The sequence below is a fragment of the Bubalus kerabau genome, chromosome 16 (genome assembly GCF_029407905.1).
Source record: "Bubalus kerabau isolate K-KA32 ecotype Philippines breed swamp buffalo chromosome 16, PCC_UOA_SB_1v2, whole genome shotgun sequence".
NCBI classification, from domain to species: Eukaryota; Metazoa; Chordata; class Mammalia; order Artiodactyla; family Bovidae; genus Bubalus; species Bubalus kerabau.
The window spans coordinates 9,666,666-9,676,601 of record NC_073639.1 but is presented as its reverse complement, the minus strand read 5'-3'; positions in this window follow the sequence as shown (position 1 = coordinate 9,676,601).

Here is a 9,936-nt window from a genome sequence, read left to right as displayed (position 1 = left end):
GGGGGGAGGGGCAATATAGGGGTGCAGGAATGGAAGGTACAGACATTGGGTGTAAGATAGACCCCGTGATGTCTTCTACAGAATGACAAGGGAAATAGAGCCAATATTTTGTAATAACTGCAAATGGGAAGTGACCTTTAAAGTTGTAGGAAAATAAAAAGCTTAAAACAGATAAAAAAAATGCACATGCGTAGCCTAATCTTAAGGGAAATTTGAAAAAATATACTAAACCAGGAGACAGACCATTGCATAGAGGGAGGGTGATGAGCCCCTGCCGTCTGGCAAGGGTTGTGTGAAGATCCAGCAGCTGATTCCCAAGAACTCAGATCTTCAGGAATGTGGGGATGGGTAAGGGGCTTCCGATGACAGACACATTGTCCCAGCAGGAATGCCCAGAAAGGGAAAGGAGCGTGAGAAAGACGGCCACTTACGTGAAAACTCCTCAGTGCATTTGCCTGATTATTATTCCATTTCGTCTAATTGCATTTTAAAATGCTCAGTGGGGAAAAAAATGCCAAGTCTTTTAATAAATTAAAAGCAAGTCTGCTTTTTAACCTGCGGCAGGTTTTTAAAAAGTCCTGCTGAGGGCATCCTGCTCAGAGAGACGTGGGTTTTGCAGATGAAGGTAATTGGTGCACACCTTCACCTCTGGATCTGGGAGGGGGAATGCAGGCCCTCTGTTTCTGGAGTAACCTCTCCCTGATCAAGAGGCCACTGTGCCTTACAAAGGATGCTGAAAGAGTCAGACACTATTTCCTCTGGCAGCCAATCAGGAGGTAGAGTGTTTTCAGGAACCAAAAGCTCATGGGACCACAGGATGCAGCTCTTCTAGGCTCTGAGACTGAAACACTGTGTCTGATGAGCATGACCAGTGACACTTGGATGCCCAGCGAAGCGGCATTTGGGACAGAAGAGCTGGGCAGTTGTTCCAGTTACCAATCCATGAAACGCGTTAAAAAGAGCACATAAATCAATCAGAAACACTGAGCCAGTTAGCTTCTGCTTCCACGCATGACTTGATATAAATGTCAAAATGCAAACTTCAGTCAAAGTATACCTCATCCTGAGGGAGACGGAAAATACATTTCTATATATATATTTATGTGTGTGTGCGTACTAGGTTGTTTCAGTTGTGTCCGAGTCTTTGTGACCCTAGGGACTGTAGCCTGTCAGGCTCCTCTGTCCATGGGATTCTCCAGGCAAGAATACTGAAATGGGTTGCCATGGCCTCCCCCAGGGGATCTTCCCAACCCAGGGATCGAACCCACAGTTCTTACCTTTCCTGCATTGACAAGTGGGTTCTTTACCACTAACACCACCTAGGAAGCCCTATATGCATGTTTATATATGTGTAAGTGTGTACGTATATATATATATATATAAAACTGACTCACTTCACTGTACATCTGAAACTAGTGCAACATTATAAATCAACTATATTTCAGCAAAAGTTTTAAAAATGCGTTCCTGAAGGCACAGAGAGGTTTGATAGCTTCAGAGCCTGTGGTCTGGAGCCAACCTGAGTTCGAATCCAGAGTCTACTGCTACGTGTGCGAGACCCTAGACAATTTGTCTGTGTTCCTGTTCCTCATCTATAAGGTAAGGATTGCAGCAGTGTCAGTTTTGAGGGCACACGTGAAGCATTTAGAATCCAGCCTGGCATGTAGCAGTCACTATATAAGGATTGTGAGTTGCTCAGTTGTGTTCGACTCTTCGTGACTCCATGGACTGTAGCCTGCCAGCCTCCTCTATCCATGGAATCTTCTAGGCAAAAATACTGGAGTGGGTTGCCATTGCTTTCTCCAGGGATCTTTCTGACCCAGGGATTGAACCCAGGTCTCCTGCATTGCAGGTAGATTCTTTATTGTCTGAGTCACCAGGGTTAACTATTTCTTATTTTTATAACTAGCTCAAGCAAGTTGCCTGGTGCTATTTGAGCCTGCACTTCTTAATCTGAGACCAGCCAGCTGAATGCTTCCTCAAGGCCAAGGCTCCATTAGCTGAAACTCTAAAAGTAAGTCCTGCAAGAGGGATCTTTCCTATGTACAAGCAATTAATTTAACTTCCTTAAAAATGCAACCCCCATAACATGTTTCTAAAGAAACCATCTGATTTAGAAACTAGGAAAGAAATCTGAACAAAATCAAGCATTACTGAAAAGTTTTGCCAATATGAAATTCCCATTCTACTACCGCCCTTTACAAAAAAAAAACAAAAATCGACTTTTGAAAATGTTGAACGAGTTATGGTAACCATATCTCTGTATGTGTTACTTCTATCCAGTTGTTATGTTGCTTAGTTGCTAAGTCAAGTCCAACTCTTTTGTGACCCCATGGACTCTAGCCCGCCAGGCTCCTCTGTCCCTGTGATTTCCAGGCACGAATACTGGAGTGAGTTGCTACTTCCTTCTCCAGGGGATCTTCCCGACCCAGGGATAAACCCGCATCTCCTGCATTGCCAGGCAGATTCTTCACCGCTGAGCCACCTGGGAAGCCCAAGTAGAAAAGCTGCTAAACTCTTCTTAGTTAGGAGTGCTGGAGAAACTGGGAAAGGAAGACCATTTCAAATAAGCCAAAATGTAATGCTGTGTTTGGTGTTAAATAAATCCCTTACTTGGAACGTGGAGGCATATGAGTTTTACTAATAGAAAATCGGAATTTCTCCCTTCTAAATGAATGTGGAACAACATTTAAGGAAACATTTTGGGATGTGCCAAAGTATTAACTTGTTCTGACCTCCTCTTCAGCTTGATCCTGGGGCCTCCCCCAGACCTCCTCAGCCACCCCCAACACCGAGGGAGGCAAGGCCGAGGGCAGAGCCAGAACAGGGTAGGTGGAAGAGTCCAACCCCAGCAAGGAGCTATGTTAACCAGGACCACAGCTCAGCATCAGGCAAGAATCTCAGCATTAGACAAGGTGGGATTGAAAACAGTCAAGGCCTAGTTTCAATTCACCCCGAGATGTTTACATTTCTTTTAAATTACATTATCGTACATTTAATTAAAATCTATTGTCTTCTGTATACTTGTAGGTAACTGACCAGCCATTATACTGCTAGCAACTAGTTAATTCTTCTACTTTATCTCAATTTAGTTTTATTTTTTATAATGTTTTAAAATCTCAGTCTTTTAAAAAAAATATGTACTTTTAAAATTTATTTGGCTGTACTGGTCTTAGTGGAGTGTGCAGAATCTTAAGTCTTAGTTGCATGTGGGATCTACTTTCCTGACCCAGGATCGAACCTTGGCCTCCTGCACTGGGAGCACAGAGTCTTAGACACTGAACCACCAGGGAAGTCTCGGTTTTGTTTTTAAATATAGGTCAACTCAACATTTTTTCCGCTTAAATGGTGATACATGAATATTTTCAAGAGTGCACAAAATACAGAATTGTATACGTAAGATCAGAAAAATCGCCTACAATCTCACCACCAGAGGTGAAGACAGTTAATCATTGGTATACTTCCTTCCAGTCCTTTATTCCCTGCTAAGCACAGACGCGGTTTCCTTTTCTGAACACATTTGTTTATGTACAGAGCTGGGGCTGTGCTGCTTTCTGACCTGACTCAGCTCCTTAACCTCTTGTTGTCACATCTTCTTTTCTGCCCTGTACCAGTGCGGGTCCTCCAGGAAACAGGTTTCCCTCTGACCTCCCGAGGATTGATGAAGGGCCTCGGAGGCATGCTGACCTAGACGGAGCGCCAGGAAGAGGTCCTCCGGATAAGGCTGCAGGAGGGGCAGTCAGGGACCTGGAGGAGAGAGGGCAGGAGGGGTGGCAGGAACCCCCCGACACGGTGGAAGCTGCCCAGGAATCAAAGACCAGCCTTCACTCTCCTCCTACTGTGCCCACACTGGACAAACCCAGAGGGAGGGCAAGGGCAGGCCGCCTGGAGGGTGCAGAGTGATCTGGAGGGCAAAAGGAGAGAATCAGGAAAAAAAAGGAGAGAAGCCACAATTCGTATCATCATATATGCTGTAAGTACACTTTCAAAATAAGAATGCGTAGTATTCCTCTATAGGAAAGTATCATAAATTATTTATCGCAGTCCTGTGGATTCTTTCTGAATTTTTTTTGTTTAACTATTATAACTAGAACCACAGTGACCATTCTTATACATACATTTCTGGCTGCATCTCTGAGCATTTTCTCAGGATAAACTCCCAGGGGTGGAATTACTGAGTCAGGGGAATCTATATGTTTAAGGCTTTTTATATATATTGCCAAATAGCCCTCCCAAAGGCTATTACACAGATTTAAATGCCCACATGCAATGCATATAGAGTCCTCATCAGGGGAGAACCTGCCAGTTAATCTAGCATGTGCCATCTAAACGCACCACTTCTGCCTGGAGACCTGGCTCTAGCTGCCTGGTTGAAGCGGACTCTAGAGGAAGAAGGAGCTCCCCTGAGCCTGCCCCGGGGATCATGTTTGTGAAAGGTTGCACCTCCTGGGCCTGGAAAACCTACCGGTTGTCAAGACAGGGGAAGGCTTCAGAGTCGGTTCACTCAAGGGTCAGCGGGGTGTCTGACAGCGGGAAAGGAGGTGATGGACATTGACTGGGAGTTTCGTTTCATTTGACCTCATTTCCCTCTGGCCGAATGTGTAGTAAACAAGGTGGGCTGTCATACAAGGTGCCGGCTGGAGATTTCTCCTTGGGGAATAGTTTCACAGGCCAAGAGAAGGTCATGGCAGGGGCCAGGTGCAAATGAGAAGCCCAGACATTTAGGACATGAGGGAGAGAGGCGGAGCGGAGGGGGACCCAGAGCTGGAGCCATGAACCCACCTCCATGCCTGTGATCACTGCCCCCATCTGAGTCCCTAACTTTAACGGATTGGGGCACGGAGATGGGGCAGGTCCCTCACTGAGGAAGCTTCATGGTGGATTCTATTTCCCTTCCCCCAAAGGAATCCACAAGTGCCTGGGTGGCCACCCCCTTAATCATGCGCCAAGGAAAGGGGGATCAAGATAAGGCTCCTGCCAGATAAACCACAGGGTAATGGTATCGTAGGCTTCCCTGGTGGCTCCGTGGTAAAGAATCCACCTGCCAATGCAGGAGATGAAGAATACACAGGTTTGATCCCTGAATTGGCAAGATCCCTGGAGGAGGAAATGGCTACCCACTCTAGTATCCTTGCCTGGGAAATCCCACAGACAGAGCAGCCTGGCAGGCTACAGTCCATGGGGTCGCTAAAGAGTCAGACACGACTTAGCGACTAAACAACGATAACAGTAGTCTTGTAAATGAGGCTGCCTGTAATTGCTCCCTGGCAGATAAATAACATGAATATTTGATCAGCAATTTATAAATTCAATACAAAGAAACAATAGACCGAGTCCAAGAGGGCATAGACACATAGGTTTATGATTTATTATTGATTGGGAAGAGGAGTCATATTAATAATAGCCAACTTTTAGAGCACACTCTGCCCGTGGTGCTGAGAAATGTACAGACGGTCAGTAATTTCATCCTCCTGACACCCGGAGATGACTAAGGTAACCCATCCTGTCCCCGCCAGGTGGCCCTTGTCCTGAAGCTGCTCCCAACTGTCTCTGCCGCTCTGACCCCTCCCTGGGAGGCTCAGCGGAAGAGCTGCAATGACTAGCCAGACCCTGACTGACTGCCAGTCGGATGCCCGCTCATTCTCCATTCAACTAGCAAATACTCACAAGCCCAGACGTGTTCTGGAAACAGTGGGTATAGCCACGAACAAAACAGATAGACTCCCTGCTCTCGGGAAGCTATGTGGGGGAGGGAGAGAGAGATGACCCTTTGTCTTTTGGCCTCAGGCCCTTTGTGCTTGGGGTTCCCTTGACTGCAAGGCTTTTCTCCGGGCATCCGACTCAGCAGCTCGCTTGCTGCACTCAGGTCTCCGGTCAACGCTGCCTCCTCCAACCAGGCTTCCTTCCCCTCCTTGTCTGAAAAAGAGCCCTTTCAACTTTCTCTCTTTTGCTGTACTTTATTTTTCTCCTCTCACCATCTGATATATATACACATGTGTTTCTGTGTAAACATTTGTTTGTTTCTTCGCTGTCTCTCCCACTAAAAGGTTGACATTCTGAGATTCTGGCAGGAGGGTAACTTTCACTCAGTGTTGGCCTCTTGGGTCCAGTGGAGCCCACTTCCTGGGTCCCGATTATCTCTTAACTGTACCACACTGGGTCAAGGTTCTTGGTTGCAAGCAACAGAAACTTTGTTTGTTGGGTGGAAGACTGGGAACACTTCACTGGGAGATAGAAGGGCCTGGGAAATATACGGAAAGCAAGGACCCAGAACTGGAGCTGAGGTCACAGGGGAAAGAAGTGGTTAGAACACTGCAGGGAGGCATCACTGCTCTGGATATTTGATGCTGCCACCTCTAGACTTTCAGGAAGTGCCTGAAACTGCACTTGCTTATTTCTGCCTCTCCTGCCAGATTCAGGATCCCCGGTGATGGACCGAGCCAGAGTCAAAGTGCTACCCTTGCTTCCCCGCCCCTGCCAGCTGTGTCTTTGGTAGTGGGCGGCAGTGCATTGAGACCCTCTAAGGTAACACACGTGGAGAATTCCTGCAGATTTAAAGAGGTGCTGGCTGCGGGACTCTATAAATAGCTACAACGTGTAACAGTGGAAGAGACCTCCTTCCCAAAACGATGATGGAGATGCACTAACCTCCCTTGGTAACAAGTGACTTATCCACAGGCCCCAATTCCAGACTCTGGTCGTTTCTCCTGCCAGGAGCTAGTCAAAGTCAGGGTATATGATTTTAAACCTCACACAAGCCGGTCTGGCAGTGTCCTGGGGGCTCGGCTGTCATGGGGGGGTCAGGGAGAGCATTCTGGAGGTGTGTGGCTAGACCGGTCCAGGGAGATGTTCCCATGGCAGGCAGTGACATTCCTGCTCTCCCCAAACCAAGATATTCAGGCATCCTAGGGCAAGGTCCCACACTTGGGTTTTTTCTGACAGCTTCTCCTGAGTGAAGATCAATGAACCTCATCTATCTTCAAAAGGACAGAATTTTTCCTCCTGAGGAACATAAAAGGGATGGTGGAAGCTGACACATCCCTTTGTTTATTTTCCATGCACCTCTATCAGAGACCCTGTAGAACAGAGCTTCCTGGTCACCCCAGGTTGGTCCCTAAAGCCAGGCTCGGGAACAGTCTAGAAGCCATCAAGCCAGTGTTCACCCTTTGGGGTAAGACACACTGGATGCAATGAAGGAGGGCCTCCTGATGTACAAACGGCAACTCCTCCCTGCCTCCAGTGATCGAACACGCCAGTTTCTGGCTTTAGAGGAAAATCATATCACAAACACCCACAAGAGATCTCAGTTTGGGGTTCCTCTTGGCCTCTGGCATCCATCTCCTGGGTCCCAGACAGGAGGCCTTCTCCAGCACCAAACAAGGGGCCTCTGTCCTATTTTTAAAAGCTCTCCAGGAAATACCCTTGTGCCTACACTTCCTCACCACCCACTCACCTTCACCAGCTTCTGATCTGCCTTCCGCCCCACCTCTCTCTCCACCCGCTGGAGCCTCAGGAAGGACCCGGGGACCACCTCCTCAGCAGCCCCGGCCCGGTCCTCATCCTTGACCAGTTCAGCATTTGTCAGGAAATCTCTTGGCTTCTGGGACAGGAAACTCAGGATTTCCTATACTTTTTTTTTTTTTTTAATTAATTTGGCCGCAAGGGGTGTTAGTTGCAGCGTGAGAGATCTGTTTCAGTTGTGGCACGTGAGATCTAAGTCACTGACTAGGGATGGAACCCAGGCTCCTGCATTGGGAGCGCAGTCTTAGCCACTGGACCACAAGGGAAGTCTCTTTCCTATCTTGGTCATATGGCCATTTCCCCAGAGACCTGAGCTTCTGAGCTTGGCTGCCCATTCCCCGCCGTCCCTCCCTAACCCCCCTTGCTGAGCCTCACCTGGCGCCTCCCCACTGATGGTCCTCACTTCACAGCTCTCTTGTCAATGCCCACCCTGATGCCATGCTCTAAGGACATCTCTTCCCAGGCGCCTTTCCTGCATGTCTGAATACCCCAGGCTGGACCAGTCATTTGCTACTCTAGAGCTGATCCTCCCTTCATACAGCCCTCTCTGAATGGCACCACCAGCCTTCCAGTAACCACTCTCCAATCTCAGCATCATCTCTAGTTCACACATTGGGCTCACCTCCTGAATCCAACCAGTTGCCAGAGTCTCTCTTTGCAATTCTCTTTCCAGTCCCATCAAGTGCTTATTTTCTACTCTTTTCCAAACCTCCTCACTGAGCCATCTCTACCCTCTCCTCTGTCACCCCCCTCACAATCTCCACAGTACACTTCTACAAGGGTACTTTTTAAAAAGTCCAACAAAAAGACACAATCCTCTCACTTCTCTGTTCTAAGACCTTCAGTGGCTCCCATTGCAATTGGCAGAAACTCCCATATCCTAAGCCTCACACTATATGCTTCAAAATTCAGTCTTTCCAGACCCACTTCTCATTTACTTTTGCAATTTAACTCAAATTCTCGCTCATCTCTGAATACCCTATGTCCGCTTATCTATGGGCTTCTGCTTAAGCTGAACATTTCTCATATAAAGCCTTTCCTCTTCTCTGTGTTCATCAAAAATCCTACCTTCCTTCAAGGCTCGCCTCAAATGTCACTTCTTCCCGGAAGCCTTTCTGGGTTTCCCCAGCCTGTGGGGAAGGGTTTCCCTTCCCTGTGCTCCCTGGGTTTCCTGTGTCTCTCTCACCACACTCAGCACACACAACCTCATGTCACATCAGTTTGAGTATATGCCTCACTGCCACACTAGTGCCCTTTGGGCAAAGATTTTATCCTTCCAGAAGAGTAATTTGTTCATGGCTGATATTTGCTGAATTAAGTCATTGGGCTAGATAACCGTATACTTATTTACTTTTCACTGTTTGAAAATGTCCTAAGTAGATGAGCACAGAGTTGACATCAAAGGCAGGAATATAGAAGTATGTTCTGCTCACATCCATATTCTTGTCTGCAAATCAAAAAAGTAGATCAAAACCCAGTTCTTGAGTGACTGGGACCATTACTGGCTAGACCTTAATTAATCTCATGGAAAATATTCAAGGGACTTAACAAGCCTGGGAAGGAGGAGGGGGCAGGTGAGAGGGAGCCAGGGCCGCTGCTGTCAAGAAATGCTTTCTTCCTGTAACCGTATCCCCCGGGGCCGGGCCAGGAGCTCTGCTTAATCTCCCTCTCTGTGGTCACTCAGGATATGATTACTGGCATCAGATGCAAGCACATGTTTCTGTTCCATTAATCTGAGAGAGGCTGGAAAGGGAGCCACAAGGGCATTGCTGTGTTAGTTAGTTACCACCTCAAAGAGGAGCGTGAGAGAGGGGGAGGAAGGCTCTGGCAGATGGGCCGGGAGAGAGGCCTGGCGGAAGCAGAGGGAGATGAGAAAACCATGCGGAGAACAAGTTCCTGTAGCCGGGAGCCCGATCCCTCTCAGCTGTTACACCATGGGGCCTGGAGGAGGGATGCACACGCCTACACACACACGCACCCCCGAAGGAACTGACAGGCGCTGAGTTTCTACACCTTAGGGGTCTTGCAGTTGGCCTGACACCCCTTGGTGAGCATCATTGCTTGGGGTGTGCGGTAACCCAGGGGACCCAAATCTGTCCCACACACAGTAGCCGCCTCAGTGGGTCCCGCAGCTCAGTAATAAAGATGTGAACAGCTGACATGCGGTGTCACGTGGCACTGGTGCCTTCTGAAAGCCACACTTTGCCGCTCAGCATATTTTGTTCCAGGTACCAGAGATGCACAAACGCTCATTGCCTTGTCTTGGCCACGCAGCATCTCTGCTCAGCTTGGCGGGTGGCCAGGTGATCTCTGCCTTGCCAATAGGTTTCTGCTGTAGAAAACTCAGGAAGACATTCCTCTGTCATCTGATGGGGAAAGTGGAGGACCAGAGGAGCTTGGAACACACACCTTATT